Below are 27593 nucleotides of genomic sequence, written 5' to 3'. Positions count from 1 at the left end.
ACTTAAAATGATACATATTCTTTGATTCAGCATCCAGCATGTCCTTTCCATATCTGCCAGCATCCCCTCTTTAAGACTGTCTGCACTCCAACTACTGCTTTAGGTAAGCTTAGATTACAGTCATTTTAAAAGTGGATAAGCAGGCAGTGATAGGTGAAATAATTCATAACTATCAAGACAGTGAAGCCCCAAATCCATTGCATGTTGCCTGCTAGACCCTACTAAGACTTACTGGGGATAAAGGCCTTTAGAATAGTCTACTAAAGGATCCACTAAAAAAACGGTGACTCTTGGATTAGGCTGGAATTAAGAACAGCAATGTCTTGAGAGTTAGGATAAGAAAAAGGGATGCAAGAAAGAAACTTTACCCTACCAACGTCACTTATAACTGGAAAAGAAGACACTTGCTACAGCATTTAAACATCAGAAACAAGTGGGAAAAGGGAAGCTATGGAAAGTCAAGACCTAATTCTGGTGTATTTGAAGGTAAAAGCTAATCATCTCTTTTTGAACGATTCTTATTCTTCACAGATACAGGCATCCTGGTGAATTTGAGGATCAGAAATGTTAGACATGGGGAGGAACAGATCTTGAAAGCACAGCAGTTAGGATTTGGGGTGAAGACTGAGATGCTTAATTAAAGTAACACATGCCTAAAAACCTGGGCTGTGCTTTCAAGGAACATGCAGCACATACTAGAGGATTCCCCAGATGCTGCTGGAAATAGCGTGGCCTTCACCATACCCCACTACCTGAAAGATCAATTTCAACCCTCACGTATGCCTACTAGGACCTACCAATGTATTTACATTTTCCAGACACTTTTCAGAGAAGAACAACATTATAAATAATACATTAATTGTCTTTATACACTTCACTAATTATTATTTCCTGACAGTTCAATTAATGTCTCCTTTATGCGTATTGCCAAAAACCTCTGGCATGTGCCACTGGCACTGCTGATGCACTTAGTGTATGATTGTCCTCAATTGTGTTGCCTTTATCTTTTTCATACAAGCATGACCTGCACTATTTGGTTCCAGATTTTAAGCCCATTTAAACTTTCTGAGCATTCTAGCTAGCCTGTTCTTAAAGACTACTTCTTATATGTCCACTGTTCCCTGTGTTTCATTTCTCATCTCTGTTCAGAAGCAGACAAAATACTTTGCAGATACTTGATAGCAGCCTGATAACAGACTTTCAAGCATTCTTGATTTAGAACATGCAGAATTTGGGACAGGAATTGTATTTCACCTGTAGGCATTATCCTAACACCATAAATAACATACAAAGCATTCTAAGGATTTCTAATATCCTTATTTTTCCCTTTAGGCTCTTAAAACTATCATCTGAGTTTTTAATAATCTACTTACTTGAAGTTTTGTGTCGTGTCACTCTTCAAGTGATTCTCCTGGGAGGACAACATATTTGGTCCATTCAAGTCACTCATAATGATTGAACCACAATAAGCAACACTGGTTGGAAAAATGTCTCTTAGAAAAAAAGTGTTGCAAGGACTGCCAGTTTGTGGAAATCAAAGTATTCTGCAGGTATGTGTCAATCTCAGCAAAGCTCTGGACTGTATCATGCTCAATTTCCTCTGAAATTTTCTTAGAAATTAATTTTCCATCAGCAGTTTGCTCTTGCCTTGCCATCCTGATTTGTGACTCCATTTTATTTTTATACTATGTTAACAACATTAAATACGATGATTTTTTTTTTTTTCCTCAGAGAAAATATTCCAACCAGATACAATATTCAGTTTCAGAATTAACGTCCAGAGTGCCTAAAATGGGAGTTAGCACTCCTTGTGCATTCAAGAAATTAGCTGCTATAAACAACATTTGCTTGAGCCTGATAACCTGTTTCCCCAGTCCATGTGACGCTGCTGCGTGTGCTCAATTTCAGTTTGGATAATTCAGAGTAATCCTATTATAGAGAGGCACCAGGCACAAAGTTCTGTTCCAGATGACATGTCAAAGTTCAGCGGCTCTCGGAATTGGGATTTCTAACTTCAGTTCAATTCTGAATTAGTACAGATTACAGTTCTTTCCTAAAGTATCAAAAGCATGACTTCGAGTTTCTCCTGGTCATGGTATTTCAGAGGCTGAGAAACAGTTAACATGCTTATGTCTTTGAGACCTGAAATCTGTCTCTCCAAAGGCTCTATCAGAAATGGTATTTTGGCAGAGTCTAAACAAACCTACACAGAATGCTCGTCTGGGACCTTACCTCATTTTTCCACACACACACAGATTTTATTGTAACTCATCGATTTTTTCCCTATTAATGTTAATTCAAAACTGCTATTTTCTCTGTTGTATATTTATCTGTTTTTCACTCATCGTGCCTCACATTTATTTTTTTAAGAGATACTTCACCCTAGGAGCAGATCCTAAGAGTCTCCAAAGAAAGAAGAGAAAGTTTTCTTCTGCTGTAATATAACATGGAAATAACAAGAACACCAGGGCTCAACATCAGGTATGCAAATGGGCTGAGAAGATACAGCTGCATTGGGTAAAGTTGAAGATTGCTATCCACATATTGTATTTCTGTAGGTATAACTAGATCCCCCCAGTTCTCCACAATTTTAACAGGATGGCAGATAAAATCTGTGTGAACTGATGCATGGGAAATAAACCCTCACATTCCAGTTTTCTGATCCCCCATAGCATGTCACTCTTACTCAGTTCTCTACCATATCCTGTTTTGCAGGTTCCCAATGACCTATTTCCAAAAGTATTTTTAAAAGGCAATATACAATTCAAGACAAGGGTAATGTGTGCGAAGATGTAGTTACATCTGCTGTGGGCTCATAGGATAAAACCACTACATTACATAACACAAAGAGCAGCATTTCAATTAAAACATATCCCTGACAGCACAGAAGTGCTCACACTTGGAGACTTGTAACACTTCAGAAGATGTGTGTGAACTAGGTGTTATTGAGACCACTTCAGGTGGTATTAAGTCACTGAATTTCTTTTTGCTCAAATATTACTCCTTGTGAATTACTACTTGAATTACTACTTGACTATTCTTGTATTTCTAAACTGTGGCCCTGTTTGGGCCTCCATACATTATTCTTCAGTGATAAAGACTTCATTTTCAGTTTTGCTACCAACATCAGGTTTTATCTCCCGGTCTGAAGGCTCCTTAAAATTTACTGGCTTTCCCATGGCTCCACACCTGATTATTTATTTTTTTCTCCCTTTGGCCTCTAACTGCAAATAGGAGTTTCCAAGAAACCGATTTCTCTGCCATTCCCCAGAAATTCTTTACTGTTCATTAAACAGCAGTCACAACCAGCTGGAGAGAGAAACTAGCCAAATCCAAGCTCGGGCTAGAGGGAACTTCTGCCAAGAGAACTCTCCCAGCTACCACAATTTGTATACCCAAAGAAGAGAATGAAGACATCTAAATCCTCTGCTCGCATGACATTTACCTGTTAACATGTTGATTGTAGACATGAAAGTGATTTCAGGCATATTTAGAGACAGAGTATGTCTAAAGACATATGTCTAAAGACATATAAGGTCTTGTAGGTATAGTGCCTGAAGTGCTAGCAGGGGCAGGCAAGAAGACATACACCCTTTGTTCCAGCCTTATAACAGTCTCAGTGAGGTCAAATATTAAAAGCTAACTAAAGAAGACTGAAGAAACTGCTCAACTTTTACACTTTGCCACATCAGCACCTTTCCAACAGTTAGGTATCTATCCAACCACAGCTCCCCATGAGAATGATTCTGTCACTTGTGGGTTTTACTGGAGCTATACCAGTCTGAACAAATTCCACCCAACATAACAAAACAGCAAGAAAACATACGGGAAAGGAAAAACAAGGAGGAACAAAGGAGGAAGGACTGAGAGATTCTGGAAATAGCAGGGGTTGTTCATGCTGAGCCATCGGGCCTTGAGATTTGAATAATGCATGTTCCATAAATCTAAGTGTCCCTGCTTGCCACGTTTTAGAACAGGGAGCAAAAATAATAGCTACTGTCCACACTTATCACCAATAATAAATTACAGGGCTCCTGTGTGTGGCAGCGATTAATGCAAAACGCAACCCAAAACACATAACTAAATAAATAGATAGTTTGACTTTCCTGGGGGTTATCTCCTTCCTTTTCTACACCCCTCTCAGAGTCTCCTTCCAACCAAAAACTATAGTGGAAAAGACCCACCCTTACACTATACCCCCTGCAGACAGACAGGCAGACAGATTCCTGGTTATCTCCTGAATATACTCCAAGTCAGTCAACAGAGCATACACACATCTGAAAACAGGAGGTGGCAATGCGCTGCACAGCTTTTTTGGTTCTGGAAGACTACAGCGTTCCCAAATCATCGTTTTCCCCTTCAAACAGGGCACACGCCCATGCACGCAGCTCTTTAAAAGCCAAGTCCATGCTGCTTCCCTGAGATCCCATTCTGCTCCACAGTGGATGCACGTGTATATGGGGAGCAAGTTTCCTTTTGGCATCATTCCCTTTCTTTCAGCTTCAACCGGTTAACTAAGTGAATGCTGGGGATGCCTCTGGCCCCAAAGCCAGTCATCAGAACATGATGCAAGGGGATGGTGTAAAATCCCCTTCAAAGACCCCAGTGCACCAATGTTTTCACTTGGTCTGGCAATTACAAGCTGAAGTGAAGACTGACTCTTCATTAGCCGTATCTGCTCAAGGGTCTCAAGGATGGAAAGATGAAGTCTGAACAGACAATACTGAAATCTAAGAGTAACTGCTAACTTTAAGGGAAGGTGTGTGAAGATAAACAAGGTAAGCATCCACTTTATCACTAAAAAATGATTACTGAAGAAATGTGTCTCTCTCAAATGTAAAGGGTTAGGTAATCAAGACAGTGCCAGAATAGGCAGCCATTAAAAGTGACCAAGTTGAACTTGTAGTCACTGCTAGATGATGGCAGCTCACAGGTAAATAACTGTACCTTATTCTTTCTTTTATATTTTAACTCTGACATATACTATTCTGGGGGAGATTTATTTTTCATTTTGCATAGGCTGCCTTCTGCGCTTACCCAGCCTTTTCCCTCTGAGGGAAAGGTGGTCTGTCCCTAGAGATATTTCTTCTGAGCAGAGGCAATTTCCACTCAGAGAAGCCATCCCTGTTTACAGGCTGGGCTTCTACACAGAGCTGCCCTTGGCATCCTGCTTCTGTAACTGTGAAGCAAGAAAGGGAGCTGGAAAAGGTCACAAGAATCAGAATAAACCACAGGAGAGACAGTACTGAAACATTGGCAAAGACAGCTGGGACACAGCTTAAGACCCAAGGTATAACACTGTTATTTGACCTGACTGAACATCTATGCTACCTGTCACATGCCCTCTTCCACTTGCGCTCTTCTCCAGTACATCAGTGTATGTCTGCTTGCTAGGCTGGAGACACTCCACTTTACAAAAGCAAAATAAGAAAAGAAATTGTGGGCTCAAGCCACTGAGGCTGAGGTAGCTCATAAGAATAAGAGCAAGAAGGTAAAAAAAAAAAAAAAAAAAGAAAGAAAAAAAAAAAGCAGCAGCAGCTCATACACAAAGCAGACGCTATTATTATTATTATTAGCTATTCATTACTCATATATTGGTATTATAGTAGGACCCAAAAGCCTCATTCAGTATCAGGACCCCATTGTACTCGTCTCTATGCAAATACAAAGAAAGCCAGGAAGAGCTCGCAGCCTAATTTGAGACAAGATCCAGCAGGTGAATGTAGCAAAAATTGAAGGAAAGGAGGGTGATAAGACCATGTGATCTCATAAACTAATGGTGCACTGCTGAATGCTCATTCCTGAGAGATCTGAGGGGCTATGTCTTAATAACCCTCAGGGATTCTTCTTGCAGTTTTAAGCTGTGAAATCTCTGACCTCCTGGGTAAGCAAAGCCCAATAATATTTCCTTCAGTTAAATGGATATCTAAAACATGTTTAATCAGTAGTCCATTAGCTCTCCACTTGCCTCATTAGAGTGTCTGCAGTGCAGGTAGGGCTGATCCACCATGGTTTTTACATTTTGGTTTCAAACGCTGTCAAGAAAGGTGTAAATGCTTCCCTCCAGAAGCATTTTATTTGATCAGTCCATATGTTCTAAACATATGGCATTAGTCCATTACAAGGTTTCTGGGAATTAAGAAGTCTTTTCTGCTGTCTGCTTGAGCATTAGCCATTAACAATTCTTAAAGATATTATTATTATTAATTTTTTGAGATGACAACTTGTTTTCTTTTTCCATTCATAAACAGTGAAAAAGAAGCCAAGGATAACACTGAGCAAAATGCCAGCACTGGTGCTTTTGGCAGAGAGTCTTCCCAGGCCTTCTTTAGAGATTATCAACAGCACGGATCCCAGTTGTACCACCTCTATGAGAGGCTATGTGCTGCCTACTAGACTAACAAAACTGCGATCTTGACAGCCAACAAAAAACAGATTCTTCATCCGATTCACCTGTGCTGTAAGACTTCAAAGAAATACCAGTCCAACTAGCCAAAACAGAAGGCTTACCCACTCCTCTCAGCACTTTCAGCACATCACATCAATAGTCTTCTTCAAATAGAAAGCGAGGATGATAGCCACTCATCTTTCACAGCCATTAAAAATTAATTTCAAAATGTATGTGAAGAAGTCTGATACTGAAAAGCACTTGACATTCTTAAACACGGCATGAAGTTCAAAGCAACCCTGACAAAAATAGCCTAATAGACATCTGGTTGTTTTCTTTCTGAGCTGGCATTTTGACTTACGTATCAAGAAAATGCTTACTCTCCACGTCTGTGGTATACATTATGGCTCATAAGCATTCAATATCTAAAATGTAAACATGCTTTAGTTTAAGAGTAGTCTGTGCTGGTTCTTCTCTGCATCTTCAAAATAACTTCCAGTAGTGAGGTAATGATATAGCATCTGCCACAAATCATTTTTTTCTCATCATTTGTTCCTGCACATCAACTGCTGCACATTTGAGTGTGGGGGAGATGGAGAATTTATTTTTCTAGTAGCCTGAATGTTCTTCGCTGATTGTGTACATGCAAATAGCACTTACAATGAAAAAGGAAAGGCAAAGGAAGCGTATGTTACACCTGGAATAGAAGCCTGTGAGATTTGTGATAGCCATTCATCCCATGGCTGTTGACTAACAAACCATCTCATATCCCAGCCCAACTCTGAACTCACAGGAGGAAGATCTGCTCTGCCCGAGATCCAGAGAGATTAGACACAGCTTGCACTTATCATTTTGGCAGTCACCTAATACACTTGGGTCAGCTTTCAGGACAAACACCAAGCCCTTAATTGTGATTTGATATTTGCTTTTCCTGTACAAGTTGATCAGCTTACCTCTGTGTCTGAGGGAAAAAAAAAAAAAAAACACAACACATCTTGTTCTGGAAACTTGTTCTTTTGGGGTGGGGGGGCAGAAAAGAAGCTGATCATTTTCTACATTGTTACAGAACAGTGCTAATACATGAAAATTTAGCTCTACAGAGGCACTTTTCAAACTGACAGACCAGAGGCTAATGATGACAAGGATGTTTTTCAGTTCTAATTGAGTGGAGGTAGCTGTGATTCTCAGAATACTGTGGTCTGGCCCCTTGCTCATGTTCAGCTCCCAGCCAGCTTGTTTTCTCTGTCCAGCCACTTCATCCAAGAACTAAAAATTTGCACCCCAATTGTAGGGTACAGGAATGGGGCATCTGTCATTTGAGTTCACTTAACAGTTGCACAGAGATGCTGAACTTAGCAGGTATTCAAGTATTCTGGTATGTCCTCCAATAATGTCCCTGAGCAGCCATTACTGCAGGGGGCCATGAGGGTATTAGGCATCCCTAGAAGGTCTACTACAGCCATCTGTGATATTCAGACAATGTCATGTAAGCCAGAGTGCTAGGTACATTAATTTTATGCTAATGCCAAGAACACCCTCCCTCCCTACAAGACAAAAGCACGGGGAATGTCTAGGATTTATATGCAGGCTTATCTCATCAAAGATGCCATACTAAGAGTCTAGGCACCTTGGATGATTCAAGAATGAAGAGACAGACAGACAAATTGCAGGGTGATTGTTACCATCAAAGTCACTTTAAAAGATCATCCTCCTAAATCAGGTACCCTAATTTTATGCCTAAAGTAACAAAGTTGGCAAAATTCTGAAGCTCAGCTATGGAGTACAGTAGGAAGAAAGCCATATTTTATCCCATACACAAAGGCTTTGCTCACTGTTGGGTCTGCATCAAATCCTAACAGCTCCTCGTAGCCAAGCCACCACAAAACCATGAATTTTTATTTTTAAAAACAGGTCTAGAACAACTGGGAGGACAGAGACTTAAAATATTCTTTGTCTTCATGGGCAAACAGTAATGAATGGTTTCTCTTTCCTGGACATTTTCTCCTCTTTTTCTTTGAAAGCCAGCCAACCTTTTTAGTCTATATACTGAGTTTGTTAATTTGCGAGAGGTTGGAATCATTTCTCATGTTAAAAACACTCAGTGAACCGTGCTCTCTCATGGAATCACAGAATTGTCGGGTTTGGAAGGGACCTCTAGGGATCATCTAGTCCAACCTTCTGAAATTTTTCCCTTTTTTTCATCTGCAATAAATGCCGTTTTGGACTGAAAGTCCTCATTCTGAGCAAGGATACAGGAGAGGTCAGCATGGTAGAGTGCCCTCACGGAGCCCACCTCTGCTCGTTAGCCAGACATGTAGCAAACAGCCCTGGAGAACTGGGTACCGAGACTCAGATCAGGAACTCTGGAAAAGCACTCCATTATAAAGGCAGAGGAAGTTTCAAGCTTGCCTGGGATCTGGACAGGCTGCCTAAGGAAATGGGGGCTGCAGAGAGGCCTTAGGGAAGCTGCATGCAGCACTTCTATGATTCCCTTACTGCTTTTCTCCTCCTCACTCACTGACTTTTTATTCTAGCTTTTTCTGTTTCCCTTAAAATAGAAGACATTTTATGGTTTTTTGGAAGAACCAAAGCCAACCACAGAGGCTAGGATCCAAACAACCTGGAACTGCAGGGAGAGGCAAAGCCAAATCTCACCCGCATCTCCTCATTTCAGGGCAGCTCCCAACACAAGCATCCTTTGGTATCCTTTGTCTTTGCAGAGCACTGTTTTTTTTTCTGACTTCTGCAACTGAAGCCCTTTTCATTGTGTTCAAACAATGCTCCTGGAGGAGAGCCGGGGCCTACAGTGCACCTCGTGCTGCCGGCCTTCAGACTTCTGTGGCTGACCTGGGGGATTCACTAGGCACTGTAAAAACTTCAGCCTTTCTTATTATTTTTTTCTTCTTCTTTTTTGCTTGTGAAAGGGCAAATGCCAGCTTGAAAGGCACAGATTCCTATAAAAGCTCTATTGCTTCTGGATATACTATGCTCTGGCTCCAGCAGTGCAAATAAAAAATAAAAAATAAAAACAAACAAAACAAAACAAAAAAAACAAATCAAACATTAAACAAACTTCCTTGTCAGGAAACTAATAGCACAAAGCCAGTGTTCCAGGAAAATATGAAGTAGTGTAATTGTACATCTGTTTTAAAGAGCATTTCAGGATCTTCTATGTGCATTTCAGTCTGAGTCTCAGCTCCTACCTCCAGTGGTCTCATTACACAAATGGAGGCAGACAGCTTGGTCTTCTACACTGCACAATTGCTGCACAGGAGCAAAAAAATTCAAGCACCTCTGCGAGTATTGGGCTGCTCAGAGCTGTTTCCAGGTAAGGGAACAAATAAGTTCATTAAAAAGATGCTCCCTTTCCCTTTATGGCAACTCATTTTTTGTTCTACTTTATGCGTTCTAAGCAAAATTATCACTCAATAACACAAGATGTGCTCAGGGCATAGCACAGTAACACGCTATATGGGCACTCTGTAAGAACAGTGGAAGGCACAAAGGACACACCTGCAGATTTAATGTAAGAAGATATAGGTTTGCCTGCTTGGACCTAAAATTTTGCATCATGACAAGCTAGTATGTGTAACAGAGGGAAAGAGTTGCAACAGAGAAGTTGAAAGTTGAAATAGAGAACAAGACTGAATACAGAAAAACTAAATGGGCTATATGTCAAAACATGCAACAACTAAACCAAGAAGTAACGCAAAAAATATTTCAGAAAGCAAAATTAAGACTCAGACTGCATATGCACCTAACAATGAACTGGAATACAACATCTAGAAGCACTCAATACAGACTATGGGATCCTTCAGTTCTGCATTTAGCAAAGTGATAACCTTTGTGATTTAAAAAAAAAAAAAAAGTTTGTAATTTTTTCTTTAATACTATTTTTATTCCTTAATACAGATCCATCTTATCCCTTCGCAAAAGAACAACAGCTATGATAAATACCAGCTCCTCTCAAAGGTCTCTGTGGGTATTAACTCTGAAGTCTAATTATGTCAATTTAACTGTCGGCATTGTTAACTTGTTTCCAGCCATTCATTTCAACAAAAACAGCTGTCTGCCCTAGAATAATGGGCACAGTTTCAGATTGTGGATGGAGCACAAATAGAATAATTGACGGTGTCCTCCCACTCCAGCTCTGAGGAGAAGCCAAGAAAGGTGGGAGCATGAATGAGGAAACCTAATAGCGAACACATTGGTACAGAAACCTTTGATACTGCATTGTCAAAAAGCATTACAGACACTGCGTGACTGTCCTGCCATTGGACATGTACTGCACACCAATGGCTGGGTCTCAATGGAAAATGTGGTGCCCGTTTTTACTAACTTTTCATAATGCTTTCCTGTTTGTCCAAGGGCTGGAGATCAGCCTCAGTGGTTCGATGCTTCCACATGTTCAATTGGACACCACATGCTGGCTGCCAAGTTTCTTGGCTAAATTGCGAGCAGGTATTTAATAAAACATACCATATGCTTTGGCACTGCCTGAACTTGCTGCCAAACATCCTGACATGTTAAGCCCCAGCACTCCTAAATCCAGTCTCCTGATAACACAAGACTCAGCCAGGCATCACTTCTAACATTCAAATCGGTCAGAGCTCAGCACTCATTGACCTTTATGAAGACCAAGCCACAGACTACGTCAGGGCTTTCTACCTTCCCACCTTCCCAGAGGAGACATAAAAATTAAAAAATAAAAATGAAAAATCATGCAATATACTGCCCTTTAAGGTCTGCAAGACAGTAGGCCACCTCCACATGCTGTTTTTGACTCATCCAAGCTGATGCGATTCCATGCAACAGAAGGTGCATCCCTACATCTTCTAATAGCTATTGTAATCGTGTGGCTGGGGCAGTCCCAGCTGCCTTGAACTATTCTGCTCTGCCTGCACTTCTGACAGGGGAAGAGGTTGAGCTGCCATTCTTTTGCCAGGATTTGCTGCGTCCTAATTTTTCTACAGGATACACAGGGTTTGTTTCAAATTAATTGCATCGGCAAAACACATTCTTTAAGCTTGTAGATGTGATGGAAATAACTTCTGTGCGTCAACAGTTCTGTTAGGTAGAGTCATCCATTGTCAGTGACAGACAACTCTTGTATTAAATCAGAGTGCACAGTTTTACATGGGGACCAGGCAGAACTGAGATCGAGCGCTGTCTTTACTGATTTATAAACTTGCACATTTTGGACTTACAGAAAATAAAAATAATCTTCCCTGAAATTCAAATGGAGATGATTTCTCCGGAGACAATCATATATAACAACAACAACAACAACAAACAGGAACTAGTTTAACAACAAAAACAGTATTTTCATTGTGGCATTGACTTGAAAAATTCATCTTGAGAATATCCATGCTTTCCCTCTAAAACTTTTCTCAAAACAGAATTAGGCCATGACAGTAGGACAGTGGTTTACCCACTGTCTTCTGAGAGAGAAGACCTTCCCCAAAAGGATGCTCCCAGCTGGTGTGAAGCTGAAGCTGATGGCAAGGGGTTCCCACTGCAGCTCTCCTGGTACGGGGAACATGGAAGGCAATACGGGGTGCAGCTGGAACACTACTGCTCTCTGACTCCGTGTCTTTGTCACCAGGGGTCCTGGCCAGATGGTAGAGTTTAAAGGAACTCATGGACTAGTATTCCCTCAGGCTGCTCTTAAATTATACATGGAGGTTAGCATACAATTGACTTCTAAGCCACAGAGCCAACCACTAGCTTCTTTGTTAACACCATCCCCAGCCGCAGATGCCAGGCAGAGTGAAAAATTGGCACCAGTGAGCCTTTTTATGCAGTATGCCTTTGAGTTAGGCTTGAATGAAGGGGGAAAATATCCAAGTTTTCATAACTCGACTAATATCACTCACCAAGACAGAAGTAGAATCGTGCCTCAGCGTTCCTAATTCCCTGCGGTGCTTTCAGCCACGGTCCTTTCCTCACATAACTCCCGCCCGAACAAACCAGAATCTTTTAGAGCTGCCGGCACAGATGGATGGGTTTTATTTCCTTTTGGTTATGGAGAAATACTCAGGATCATCACAGCAAACTCCAAATGCACAAAAAAGCGAGTCACCTTCGCAGCGAGGCAGTTTGGGTTTATTTGGCTTATTTGGTGGATTAGAGAAAGCAAATAATTTCCAATTCAAACATCCTGCAGTTAAGGCCATTGAATTTTAATGCTTATATCAGCAAACGTCTCCTTAAAATGTTTGCGGGGTGTGTGTGTTTGTTTTAAAAGAAACTGGGGTCATGAACTTGAGAAGTCTTACAAAGGTGGGGGCCAACTGGAATTTTCATTTATGCATCTTAGTGAACTAGTAGTGGTTACAGTACTAAGGACACTGAGTGCATGGAGAGAAAGGAAAAAAAGGAGACTGGCTGTGCTCCCTTTCACCCCCATGGATGATACTGTCTCACAGGGTGGGACACAGAAATGCATGCTCGTCACCAGACAAACAGGAGTAGGGTCCCAACATCCACAGCTTAGGCCAAGGAGTTAGTGATGGTAGAGTGTGGTGTGGAGTAAGCAGGAGGAACTGTGATGCTGTGAATGTGAATTCTGCTGTCTGGAGGAGGACAAAACAACCCAATAGGCAAAAAAAACCTCCATCTTGCCTGCAGAGCAGAGATGTCTCTCTGTGCTGCAGTGAGCTCCCAGTCACCTTCACAACCTAAGCTTTCCTCATTTAATCTCCACATTGTCTCATCAGGTGATTTCATGTTCTAAGGGTAGACCAGGAAGCCCTCTGGTCGGTGCCTATTGAGGACACCAGGGAGAGACCTGCTGCCAGTAATCCCTACAAGGACTGAGACTGCATGGAGCTGGCCCTGGCTGCAGAGGAAGAAGTGCGAGCCCATGCACTCCTCCTGCTGGAAATGCTGGGTGGCCTGCTAAGAGCAATTGCATTTGATTAACAGCAGCCTGTGCTGAAGCTGCATTAGTGACATATAGGATCAAAGCACCATGAATGTCATTTTTTATTCTGCAGGGCCATTGCTTTCCCTACAGCAGTATGCACAGATACCCATATGGTTTCTCTGCAAACAAAACTAAAACCCCACAGCCTCCAGGTCACCTTCATGTGAGCTTCTCCTGCGTTATCCTTGATCCCTCCTCTCACCTTGAAGATTTCAGCTGGCAGAGATGACATATTTGCCCTTCTTTCTACACAGCAGCTTGGGAATACAGCTTGTTCTCAGCACTGCATTAAATCAGAAGCAAACACTGGCACAGGGGACAAGTATCCCAGAAGATAAGGAGGGGACTAACAATCTCCATCAGAGCAGAAAACCTCTTGGTGAAGTTTTCAGAGACAGCATTCTACACATTTTTCCCTGCAAGAAACAGGCAGAAAGGGGCAAATGTATCTCTTTGGAAATTCAAAAGGAGTCCTATGGCCATGCTCCCACTCAACCGAGGAAAGAGAGCAGGGGATAAAGAGGAGACCCACACAATACAACCCTCCCAAGCGGGACCAACAGGGGCACATTTATTCCTCAGAGTGTTATTTTCTGCCCTCCCACAGTGCTTGTACTGAGTGGCAGCTCCAGCCAGCCAGACCGCTGTGTCAACATCTGCAGGTGTGAGCGTGTGGCTATGTGAAAGGAAAACAGGAGAGAGAGAACATTTAGATGGAAAATGTTGTGGGTTTTTTTTTTTTTTTTTTTTTTTTTTTTTTTTTTTTTTTTTTTTTACATTTTCTGCCTTTTTCCTGCACTCTTTTTCTCTTCTGCAGCGAAGAAATCTTTCAGTGCTGATACCAGGAGGAGATTCCTAATGATTAATTGATTTTGCTGTCAAACGCAGGAAGTGTGTGTGCGAGAGCCATGTGGGCATGAGGTGCATTGGCTATTTTTCCCTAATGCTGAAAGTCCCCCTCTTCCTCCCCCCTCACTTCTGATTCCTTATAAACTGCAAGAAACGCACACAAGCAAAACGAAGGAGAGAAACAACATTATGAAGAGACAAAACGAAAAACAACAAAAGCACCAAGACACCTGGAGCAGAGCTGCAGGAAGACTGTGAGGAAGTCCACAATTTGCCTTGACCTTTACAGCTTTTCAGGCTTGAGCAAAACTCAAAGGCTAAGAGCTTTGCTGCTGCCAGGTTATGGCCCCTCCTGCTGCATTTTCTGCCAGCAGTGTTCCAACTCCCATGTCAGCTCACCTGCAAACTAAGAGCAGCACTCCCGTCCATTCTTCAGGGCCTGCACAGGCCTCAGGGTCAAAATCTGCTCCTTCATCTCCAGCTACACCAAGCTGGCAAAAACCTGCAGCAGAGAACTAATAAGATTTGAATTCCACTCTCACCTTTGCAGATGCGCCCTTGAGGAGCCAACCTGATCACATTTTGTAGGCACTGATAAGCACCACATGCCCATGGTGTCACAGCACTTCTGTACTTTGGGTAAGAATCCCCATGACACTTCTGGCAGGCAGAGCTGAGCTGGCATTATTGGAGAGCCAAGTGCAGGATCTTTAAACAGCCCTTGAACACGTAGGTGCTACTGGCCACGCACCAAACCTCCTCCTGGCTTCTGTTCAATGCCCTGGAGGCACCTGAGGTAATTCTGTGGGTAATCTTTATGCTCATCCATTATTGAGACATCTATATTTCTGCAATTAAACATGTGTATAACCACTTAAACCTGGCAGACATTCAAAACCCTCCTTCACAGCCATGCTCTGGCTGAATTGATGTGCTAGATACTCCCTCACTGCCTCATCATCTGGGTCTTACACACAGCATATTTTCCACTGCCCTAACACATCCCCGTCTTCCTCTTCTCTTTCTTTTTGAAGACAAGGAGGACCCCATTTTCAACATACCAGCACTTTTCAAAGCTACAATCTAGTACAGAGCACACTCATGCAAATCCTTCCTTTACTCAACTACCAGTAAGGACTTAAGCCCACATCTCAAGGAACATGCAGACCTGAGCTATTCAGCAAGAGGAAGGAATGGAGGGCAAGCAAGAGAACCTTGCTGTTGTCCCCCAACCTGCACATAGACTTTCCCATGTTCTTGAAAAAAAGAAAGGGCATATCTGGCTTAAGAACTCTGATAGATTCCTGGGGTAAGATATAATGGTGAACTTTGAGGGAAGCACACAAGTTGTAAAGGGATTTCACAACATTCATTTCTCCTTTCGTGACTTACCCAAGGTCACCTAGGATGACTCTGGCAAAGCATGGAGCCAAATGCTACGCAAGTGCCAGACTCACAGTGTGCTTGCACCAGGGTTGCATTCGAACAGTAGGAATATGATGAATATTAGGTTAAGAATATTATAAGCTGTCATAGCACGAACAGAAATTGGATATATTTAGATCTTTTTCAACCTTCCACTGCAGGGTTGACTCAGGCTTTCTCTGACAGTGTTATCTTCCTTGTGAGTCAGCTAGCCCAGTGAGATCTTGACTCCTTTTTTGTTCTCCAGGCCTTTCTACACTCTTTACTATGCCAGACCATCACTCCCACCGCCCTTCTTCAAACAAGCTGTCAAACAATGGGAAAGCTCAAAACTACGGTCACTTAAGAAATAGCTGGACATTGTCTGCATTCGCATTTTGATCCTGCATCCAAGACTTTTAAATTGGTATAAATAGAAGTTGCTCTGTCACCTCAAGAAAACTGAAGCTGATTTACTTTACATGAGGACTTCTTTTTTTCCAGGGGTAGAGACAGGGAGAAAACAAAAGAGAATTTGAAATAAAATTTAAATATATATATATATAGAGAGAGAGAGACCTTTTCCACAGAGAACTCCAGCTTCTACATTTAGATCTATTGTTCTGTAATGGGAGAGAAGGATTTCACACAACATTTTTGTATTACTGGATTTGTTAAAAGAAAAATTTCATAAGAGAGCTAACCCTAAGCAGATAGGGTCATAAGAGAGAAAGAGGAAAAAAAGGAAATTATCCTATTTCCTCTAATGGCATTGAAGAAAATCTGGAGTCACCTAAAACTAGCAAAGATTAAATAACCTCAGCCCTTTTAAAAATCAACATATACTGACTTCCTAAGTACACATTCTGGATGGTATTTTCTACTCCTCTAGAGTTGGGAAGGAATTAGATGTCAGGTTCCAGAAGACTCATTTCAAGTTCTTACGTACAGCCTGCAGGAAAGTAAGCTCAGAACAGAACTTAAACCCAATTACCTTCCATACCCTTCAATCCCTGGCTTATCTTAATTGTTGAAGCTCTGATTCAAAAGGAATGCATTCATACAGTCTTCAGAACTAGAACATCTGTAACATATATATGTTTGCAAGGCTTCTGATTTAAGACAATGTTACAACCCTCATTTTTGCAGGCAGCGAGCTAGAGGACTAAAAGACTGAAGGACTTGTCTAAGAGCTAGCTGACAGCATATGGAGCCAGCTCCTTCAACCTTTAATTCATGCCCTGACCACCATACTATACAAAATTCTGCATACTATGATAAGACAAACACCCTATACTCTTGGCTCCAGCTGGTCAACAATACAGGTGCCTAAACATTCAGTGTACCTTTCTCTTCAGCTCCTCTCGTTTGATTAGTGGATGCCAAGTTTTAAACCAATCCAAACATGAGCCTCTCCATCTTGAGATTTTCTATGGCAAGTCCCAGCTCAGAGGCAATGAGTTAGGTCAGAGAAAAACAATTAATGTTTTCACTGAAGAAAGATGTCTAAAGACGTAAGCGCTTTGGAGTTCTAGTACTGTAGGGTTTTGGCTTTTTGGCCTTTCATGTAAATACACTCTGATGGAAACAGGTTTCCCTTGTGGAAAACTTTTATGGAAATAACCGCTGATAATTCCCTTCAGGGGAAAAAAAAAATAGCAAGAGGGAAAACAAGCCATCCCCTCTGCTCTCAACTGATGCTCAAGCTTCTAAATATTTGCACTTGAAAGTCTTTGGGCACCTTTGAAGTTAGATGTGAGAGATTTTCAGACCGCTTTCTCTACAGATGGCTCTGAGGACCCCAATTTTTACAAGGTGCTTTCTAAAACAAATTCCACAGCATCCTCTCTTCACCCTATTGATGTATATAACCATTTAATCCCTGCAGTCCCTTCCCCACCATACCCCTCCCCCAGCAACTCAGTTACTTCTTAGTACTCAACTTTTAGGATCCAGGTACTCTACCTGGAAAGTCTTTTTCACCTTAAAAATCAGTAGTGATAGATCACAGAATTATTAAGAATCATACAATCATTAAGGTTGGGAAGACCACTAGGATCACAGAATTGCAGGGTTGGAAGGGACCTCAAGAGTCCAACTCCCCTGCTAAAGCAGGTTCCCTATAGTAGGTCACACAGGTAGACGTCCAGATGGGTCTTGAATATCTCCATAGAAGAAGACTCCACAACATCTCTGGGCAATCTGTCCCAGTGCTCTGTCACCTTCATTGCAAAGAAGTTCTTCTGCATCTTTGTATGGAACTTACTACGTTCAAGTTTTAGGCCACTACTCCTTGTCCTATCACTGTGCACCACCAAGAGGAGCCTGGCCTCATCCATTTACCTCCCACAACCCTTTAGACACTTACTAGATCCCCTCTCAGTCTTCTTTTCCCCAGGCTGAACAGACCCAGGTTACCCAGCCTTTCCTCATACAGGAGATGCTCCAGGCCCTTCCTCATCTTTGTAACCCTCTGCTGGACTTCCTTCTTGGAGATCCCTGCCTTTTTTGAACTGGGAAGCCCAGAACTGGACACAGTATTCTAAATGTGACTTCACCACTTTGAGAGTTAGAGGGAAAGGATCACCTCCCTCAACCTGCTGTCCACACTCTTTTTAATGCACCCCAGGATACAAGGGCACACTGCTGGCTCATGGCCAGCCTGTTGTTCACCAGATCCTTCTCTACAGAGCTCCTCTCCAGCAGGTCAGCCCCTAACCTGTACAACACTCAGTCATCAAAATCTAGATTCAGTCACGTATATAGCTAATTCAGATAGAGGTATAATACACCCTCATATTAAGGAATCATTTTTGTATGACTACATAGAAATGGATTAGGTTGGAAGAGACCTTCAAGACCACCTAGCTCTATAGCATTCATTCATCACTAAAATCAATTCTACCTAATGAACAAGCCCACAACAGTCCCCTTCTTGTTCCCCTATAATCAAACTCTGCTTTCCTCTACAGTGGCATAACACACTAACCTAGTTAGGCAATGCAAACCTCCCCTTCCTAACTCCTTTCCTAACAATCTTCCTTTCCCTTGTACCAGAGCATCGAAATCCCTATGTGCTAGTTAGTGCCATGCTCAAAAAAGTTATACCAGCAAGCAGACAGGGCATCTAGAAAATTACCCTAGATTTTTGAAAATTTCAGACATGCTCGTTAAGTCCACGGCCTCCCACAGCAAAGCAAATTCCATGTGCCCTCTGAGCACTGCAGGAATGGTATTAATGTATTGGAAGTAGAGCCCACAGTTTCTTTTGCAGAACCCAGTTGCGGCAGATAAATAAATCACCTGCAGCCATTTATGTGCAAATAACATGTGCCAAGGGGCCTTTTGGAAGGAAAGCTTCGATCTGTGTTCATAACAGCAGTGTTGTAATGGGAGCAAATAAACATGCGTACTTCCTCCCTGTCCTCTCCCCTCCCACAGTGCTTTTGTAACACTGCACTTTGCCTTGCTGAGTTAAAGCTGAGAAGCAGCATTTTGCATTAAGTAGATGGCTGTTACAGAGGAGAAAGAGCCACAAAGTGCACTTAACAAAACCCACCCTCTACTCCAGAGCTGGGAGGTTAAAACCAGAGATGAGTGAACGCGTCTCATTTCCCCATCTGTAGACAATTCCCTTGACAGGCCCCATTAAAAAGCCAACCAATTCTGGCACTCTGGATCCCAGAGGAGCCCCCTGACACAGTTATTAAATAAAGTACACCAGATTTCATTGTGAATGAGAATTGCTTAACATAAGCGCACCACTTAGAGAGGGGAAGTGCAGAAGCACGTCTGAACCTCTGGATTCTTTCAATGCTGGCACTCTCCTCTGCAACCAGTGTTAAAGCCCTTCCTCTGCACCTCCTGCACCGTGGCAGTCATCCTCAACTTTCATTCAGCCTTCACTCTGAAAAAAAAGCTTAATTTGAAACAATTACACCATCAGTCTCAAGTTGCTCCCTCTCTATGTACTATTAAATGCACTCACACTAGCCACTCCGAACATCATTACCTTACCTTATGCACATGCAAACACATTCCTATCAATCTCATTTTCCAAAGAAAAGTAGGAAATAAAATACGTTTTTTCCACAATTTTATTTATTTTTATTTTTTTTAACTTTTAAAACCATCTGTACTTTAGCAGTGTTCACACCCCAGTGTGCCCACAAGAACATTCACGGAAAGAAGACAAACTAACAAGCTTGTTCCTGGAAACATCCACTGTCATAGGACAAGCACCAGAAAGCAAATGACAGAGTCTATAGGCAGCCTGCTCCTCTGATTTTATTCCCACAGTGAAAAGGTAGGAATGGCACCCAAAACCTCAAGCCATTTTTGTACAAGTTGTTTTGTGATTGGGCAACCACCCAGATAATAGCCAGCAAGTTTCAAATCAGCAGAGACATCTGGGCAGACTTCCATCTGGTGATGACAATTTCCAACACAATATTTGTCAGGTTCACCATTATTTGCTACCCCTGGAAGTATGCGATGACAGCTACTCTCTGTTAGGGCCAGGTTAAATCCATCCAGTGCCCTATGCCCTTTGTCAAGAGGAAGCCCCATGCTTGCTACAGGTTGCTCCTTGCTGAAGCTGTGCTGTTGTACTTACATTATCCAACTTCCCTCTGCTTGGCAGGGATCTGACTTCTGTTTGCTCCTTATTCAGAGCAAGCTACTTTCTCCCACCGAAACAAACAAACAAACAAACAACACCCATTTGTAAGAGGTAGGAAAAAAAAGGTGAAATTACTTAATTTGCAAAAGCTGAAGGATCTCTACCTGCCTACCACAGCAGACCACCAGAAACACAAACTGTTAAAATACACAGTTCTTTCCATTGCCTTAAACACAGGGCACATGTGTGAGGGCTCTCTCCCCATAGGCACATTTCTTGAATGGGATGGAAGGGATCAGAGAGCGGGGAGGCTTCCCCTCCGCCCTCCCACAATAATCAGGCTCTGCTCCACCTGCACTCATAGATTTATGAAACAAAACTGCAGAACAAGTGAACAAAGAGGACAAGGGAATCTCAGGAATCTCTTACACAACTGATCCCATATCTGTATTCTCTCAGGTACAGAGTTTCCCAATGCATCACTACTACATTCAGGAAAAAAACAACGCATAAAAAACTCACGGTGTCAAATCTTACTGATAAAGTTTGAAAATATTTCATTAAAAGCTACATAGGCAGACCAAAATAGACTGAGAGAAACCCTGGCTCTGCATGGCATTAGCTACCAGCACAGCCCTGGAGGCAGCCCAGGTCCAGGGGGGCTCCCAGGTTTACTCCTGGCCTAAGGAAGACGCCATAAATTGAACTCTGCTCTCAGGATCACAGAGAGCTGCATGACTTCTCCTGCTCCCAGAAGCTGCTAAAACCCTGCTAAGAGAACATCTTCTTAATTTGCATTATCTCGGTCATTTCCAATTCACCCGAACAGAGCTGGCAATTAGTGGTTGTTGGTAAACTGCTGCAAGCTCCAATCAGCGCTATGCTGCTCTGGCTCTATTTTTACAAATTCCTGCAGTTACAGACATACCAGAGAAATAGTTTTGACAGCTTCTGTCCCATGAAGTTAAAGTTTTCCCCAATTATAGCAGATAATGAGAAGACCAAGCTCAGTAAAAAGCATACAGCCCTATGACCCGAGGACAGCAGTGCCCAATTTGTGGGAGAACATCGAGCATCAGGATGCACATGCTGATAGATTTGCTGCAGAGCCACCAGACTGAGAAGGAACATTTTTTTGTTTTTCTTTTTTAATTATAGGTAAAGAAAAATCCGGCCTGAAGTGTCATGAGATCACCTCGACTAGCCTGTGGCAGCTGGGAGAAACACTCACAGCTTGAAGCCTGTGGAATGGCAAGGAAGCAGCACGGCACAAAGCAAAGTATGGAGGGCTGGAATGAGATGGGAACACTGATTGCAAGGAGAAGGATCTGATGGATGTCGAGATGTAAACCTTGACAGATGGAGTTCTTGTGTTATCTAACCACTGCTCTCCTCATTGTGCACCATCTCATGTGGTGGAGCTTTCACTGCTGTTGCTCTGAAAGCCTCTGCTCTGCGTCCTGCCTTTTGAACAGCCTTCTTGCATCGATCTGCCTCATTTACTCCCCTTCCCAGTTCAGTTCCTCTCTTGACAGCATCTCTTATTCTCCTTTGCCAACAATCCTGCAGTTTTTCTACTTTTGATCTCATTCCTCTCCATCAAGTATTTAGGATTCCCATCTGTAAGAGATGGACAGTGTAACACTACAAAACAGCATGCCAAGGCAGTGGATTTGCCAGTTCAGAGCGTTACTGACTGAAGCAAGAGACTTGAAGAGACTCTCACGTACAGCTGCACAGATGTTTGCTGTCTTCTAGCTAGGATAAGATAGAGGGATATCATTTCCATCTTCCTTAACTGGATACAGAGCTCTTTCTATATTTTATGATCTCAACCAACAGTTAACATTGCAGCGTAGAAGTTGCTACCACATCCAGCCTCAGAAGAGATGCATTCCCCAGAGTGCATCTGCACAGGATCCTTTAGATACAGAGGGCTAAAATACAGAGTGTTTAGATAAAATATCCAGTTAACTTTACTTTATTCACCTATGGCGTATCTTTGACAACCTGCATTCTGGCCTCTGCCTACAGGCAACGAGGTTAAAAGACTGGGGAGGGAAAACGGTTTGTTTAGTAGTGACTGAAAACTGATGCAGCTGAAATTTCCATTTTATACGGAAAGCTGATGAGGAAACTGCACGAGGAATTCTGCAAGCTGGAGAGGCCACTGGCAAGAACATCACTTTCTTCACAATTGAAAATGGTTTGAAGCATCTCCACAGACGGCTGCCTCAAAGGCCACAATTCATTATTCAGTGAAACATTTCATCCATTTTCAGCACCTTACAGAACAAACGCAGCAGACAGCCATGGATCACGATGGAGCCAGCACAGCAGAGCCACAGAATGAAAAACTCCCTGTATTACCCTCACTTCTCAATCCCGTCAGTTTGGCATCCCCTGCCCAAGGAACATCCTAAAGATGAGCCAATGAAAGCAATGCAGCTGAAGCCTGGAACAAATTAGAAGACTTTTTTCTCATCCAAAATCCAATGTAATCATTTGCCAAGACAGGTTGCTCATACAAATGCTGCCTGGGGGCCAGGCAATGTGACAGCTGCTCTGGTTGAGTTGCTGGGGCCAGAAGCCACTCACCATGTACCTGTGATGCTGTGCCACTGCACACAGGAGCACACCTGTGAGCTTGGCCTGTCCAGGAATGCACAGGGCAGCTGGGGCTGCTCCTGCACCCCATGATTTCCGCTGGAAATATCTCCACTTGCTTCTCCCCAACAAGAAGACAGGAGAAGCAGACCAAAGTCTAACAGCTTTCAACCTGCCAGATGAAATCAGAAGATTAAGAGCCTTCAGTCTCCTGTGCTCAGCAGCAATTAATTTAAAGTGATAGAGAGGCAGGTGAAACCTCCAGCCTAATGGTCAGCTAAGGCATGGGAGAGAAAATGAGCCATTTCATAGTTCCCCATGGTTATCATCTTCTGCCACAAAGAGTAAGATTTGATTATCCCCTTCTTAATATAAAATTACAAATGGTCATAAAATTATCCAGGCCTTTTCTAAAATCCTTTTACAATAATTGGCTTCAGCGACCTCCTGAGGCTAAGATGGCTGTATGCAATAAAGAACAAGTTTATTCTACGTTAGCATACCTGTGCCTTATAATTAATATCCAAAACAGACAAAGAGACTATTACAGGGACATCCTCTTAGGAGTAACCTCACAGGCTCAAAGAATCCCAAACAAGTTGCATAGATTTGCCCATGCACAAGATGACAGTGCATAACTCAGTGGGCAGTGAATCACTGCAGAAACAGCAGGTGGTAAGGATGGTTGGAAAAGGAGCAGGCACATTTACTTCCATGGGAGAAGTGTCAGCCCCGACCCAAACAAGTCCCTCTCCTATAAAGATAGCCTTGAACACTAAGATGAAGAGCCCAGGTATTATACAAATGTATTATAGATCCCAGGGAAAATGCTGCATCTCTGGCTAGGTTGCTGACTGCTTCACCTGCCTCATGTCATCTATAAAACAGGGATTAGGGGAATTCCATTCCTCTGGAGCAGAAGAGGGAAAAAACACCTCAGCACACAAGTTGTATGTTAGTAACAGGGTTGTTCATATTATAAAGATGCAAACTGATTTGAGCTCCAGCAGCAGAGACCTCGTTGTGCTTTCAGCTGAAACATCCATTTGTTAATTCTTTGACCCCAGACTTACGCTTCCCTGCCTCAGCACTGTTTTCCATGCACATTCAGGAGATGTGATCAGAGTTTCCAGGGAGAGCTAAGGCTGAGTCACAGCTCTGCGACTGAGTGATCACTTGCTGAGCTTTTCATACTTTTCTCCCTCCTCCCTCTCCCAGCGCTTCCAAAAAAGCAAGGATACATGGTTGTTTTCCTGCAGTAGCCAGAAATGGCCATCCCTTCCCACCCAGTGGGCTCCTGCATAGGGCAAACCAGTAGCATGGAAGAGTCCAAGCCCGAAGTCAAGTTTCAAAGGAACTCTGCAAGACAGGTCTGTCCTCAACACTGCTGCTAACACAAAGAGCTACAGACTTAACAGGGCAGAGAGTTCAGCACAGTGTCACAGTATCCATGATTACAAGATGCTATGACCCAGCCAAAGGACAGTGACACATTCTCACAGAAAACCTGACTTCTTGTTTCTGACAAAAACCAAGCAGAAGATCAGCAGTAGCACACATAGCTGCAGGCTATGGGAGAGACACAAAGGTCTGAAGTGACACAAACAGCTTCCAACAAACTTCCTAGAAACCAAGCACAACACGCATGCCTTCCTGCTTTCCTCACTCAACCTTCCTCACCTCCATGAGACTCATATCTTACTGGGTGACCCCCACTGCTGCAGAACAGAAGGAAGGAAACTTTCGAGCATCACATTTTGAGTCAAAGCTGTATAAAGAAAAGCAGCTCTATAAGGCAGGCACAAAAAAAGCAAGAGCAGTTCCCCTCCAAGCAACACAAGATACTCAGATTGTTTTGGCCCTAATAATTCAGCGACTCCAAGAAATTGTGAGGAATCTAGGACAAACAGAGTTCCTGGCTCCCAAGCCTATGTGTGAACCGCAGGGGAGAAACTACAGGGAGAAGGAAATCTTCACAGAGACAAATGGGGACAGGAAAACACAATGACAAGGCAGATTTGTCAAGGCAGTGGCTGACTGGTCCTCCCCAATCCTATCAGGGAGTTAATTCACCTTACCATTCCCTTCAATTTGTGTTCACAAGCAATCAGCTCTTGCAGAGTGAGCACACAATGTCCTGGTTTTACCTGACACCAGTTTTTCACGTTAACCAGAGCTCTCTGGGCTCATTCAGCAGCCCAAAGCAAGGCACCGTATGATCTACTCACACATCCAGGTTGATCTTGAGTGTAAACATACGAGTTGGGGAGGGATAGGGGAAGAAGAAGGGCAAGCTTGAAGTGAGAAGCATAATGAAAGCAAGGAGTGGAGCACGGTGTAGCCTCCTCAGCTCATTAACCCTACCCTGGGCTGCAGAGGTCCTGCTGGCTGCCAGCTGAAAGTGTGCAGCAGCGGGGAGGTGCCCTGCATGACTGTGGGGACCCCAGAAGGACTGACAGGGAGAGGCACAGCTTGTGAGACAGAGCTTGTTTTTCTTTCCACAGGGAAGCAGGAGAGCAAGGAAGAGAAAGAAATTTGACGGTAATCATCTTCTACATTTGTGAAGAGCTAAGAAACTTTGTCTGCTCACTAGGCATTTCCCAGTGTGGTGTTTCCCCACTGTGAGGTTTCTATCTCACGCCTGACTGACTCTTCTCTTGATTTCTAGTAATTAGGAGCCTTCCAGCCTGCCCAGAAGAAAGTCTCTGCTTGCAGCATCCTCCTTTTCAGGGACCAGTTGGATGCTATTAACTCACTGACATTTAAAACCCCCTGGTTCTCCATCAGAGCCCCAGCTGGTAGGGCCACAGTGCACGCTCATCTCACTGCCGTGCATCTCTCCTCCAAACCCAGCTCTTCTAGGGAAACAGAGCAGTTAATAAACTCCAGAGGAAAACAGATCAATCAGGGTACTTGATTCAAACACTGACACAGGACATTGCTCAAGAAAGGATTCAGCTGCCCTCAGCAGTAAAGTGAGGATCACTACAAGGTCCCCCAGGAAGCTCCTGCCTTTAGCACAGTCTGTATTTCATATGTCCACATGTGTATGTAATAAAAATAATTGCTGCTTGTCATCATTAGAGATAAGCGAGACAAAGCCTGTGCTTTTAATAAACCAATATGGATTTCACATTCTGCTAGCTGTCTAAGCTACAGCAATTGCTGCTTCCTTTGGAGACTGATTTTGCCTTAGGCCTGGCCTTAAGAGGTTATCTGATGAATTTTAGTTACTTAGGAAAAAGGGACAAAGGACAGACCTCCCTTGGAAGTGAAGATAAAACGTCTTTAAAGTGAGGAATCAGAACATGGCCCTAATACAAACAGGCCCTCAGTAGCCCGCCTGCTTGCACATACCTTTCACTTCTTTGGTCCCCATTCTCCTTTAGCCTACAAAGGGCAACTTGAAAAGAAGAGGGAGCTCCTCATAGGGAGCTCCAGACACAGGACAGGTTGCAGAAATCACAAAAAAGCCACACTTCCCCCTACAGACCCTACTCTGAGTAAGCCTGCATGCACATGGATGTTGAAGGAAAGCAGTGTCATCAGAGATACTCAGCAAAGCATCCAAAATTATAGGCCACCTCCATACAGCTATCCAGTCTCTTTCCCTTGTGGCACAATGACTGAGAAGTAAGAGGATAACTTTCAGAGCTTTTCTTGGGGCCAGAACACAGGTGCCACGGGAATCACGAAGAGCTGTGGAGCAACTGATGCACTGCTACGAGGAAGAACAGCCTTAAGGCTGTTCCTTCTCATGCAAAGACATGGCCCTCAGGAGAGCCAAGAAGCAGCGGAGCTTTCAAGGCTTGGCATGTTTGTCTGAATTTCCTCTCCTCCTTCATGTCATCTCATATTACTGCTGGCCATACCTACTGCTATACCTTCCCATGCTGTGTTTTTTGATCTCCCCTTAAATACATAGAATTGCTCAGGTTGAAGAGACCTTCAAGATCATCAAGTCCAACCACATTCTAACCACACTACCCTAACTCTAACAACTCACCACTAAATCATGGCCCTGAGCATCACATCCAAATGGTTTTTAAACGCATCCAGGGATGGTGACTCAACCATCTCCCTGGGGAGCCTATTGCAGTGCTTTACAACCCCTTCTGTAAAGAAGCTCTTCCTGATATCCAACCTAAGAACTCCCCTGGCACAACTTGAAGCCATTTCCCCTCATCCTGTCACCAGTGAGAAGAGACCAGCCCTGCTCTTGCTGCAATCACCTTTCAGATATTGGAAGAGAACAGTAAGGTCTCCCCTCAGCTCCTTTCCCCAGACTGAACAGCCCCAGTTCCTTCAGTCGCTCCTTATAGGGCATATTCTCCAAGCCCTTCACAAGCCTTGTTGCCCATCTTTGGACCAGAACATGGAACAGTGTAAACTAACAAATATGAAGAGAAAAGGGCAGGGCACAAAAACAGTCAGAGTTTAGATGCCAGTCTGCATATGTTTTGTGAGAGTAAGTGATAGAGCACACGAATGACTGAAAGAGGTGAAGAGGAAATATGTAAGAAGGACAGGGAGGTTATCAGTCATTCAGCCTGTCCTCCATTAACTTATGACTCTCTCACGTTTCTCTTCTTACCCAAAAGATGGATGCAACTCTTCTGTCTTTATAGAGGAGGGAGCAAATAAAGAAAGAGGTTGGGAAAGAACTCCAAACCTCACCTCTATTCACTGGAGTAAAGGAAAGAAATGGGGAAAAAGCTCACCCGCTAGAGTAAAATTAGTAATCCCCGAAGAAAGAAATGCTCCTAACCATGACCTGGAGTGCCTTTTCCCAAATG

The 27593-nt window shown here is 43.0% G+C and overlaps 1 protein-coding gene across 1 annotated transcript in view; it reads right to left on the bottom strand.

The window, feature by feature from the left end:
* LSAMP (limbic system associated membrane protein) overlaps nucleotides 1–27593 on the bottom strand; it is a 965192-nt gene that overhangs the window by 323820 nt on the left and 613779 nt on the right. The window lies entirely within an intron of this gene.

The sequence above is a fragment of the Phasianus colchicus genome, chromosome 1 (assembly GCF_987193195.1).
Source record: "Phasianus colchicus chromosome 1, bPhaCol1.hap1.1, whole genome shotgun sequence".
Lineage (NCBI taxonomy): Eukaryota > Metazoa > Chordata > Aves > Galliformes > Phasianidae > Phasianus > Phasianus colchicus.
Note: the sequence above shows the minus strand (reverse complement) of the source record. Positions and strands in the feature narration are given on the sequence as shown.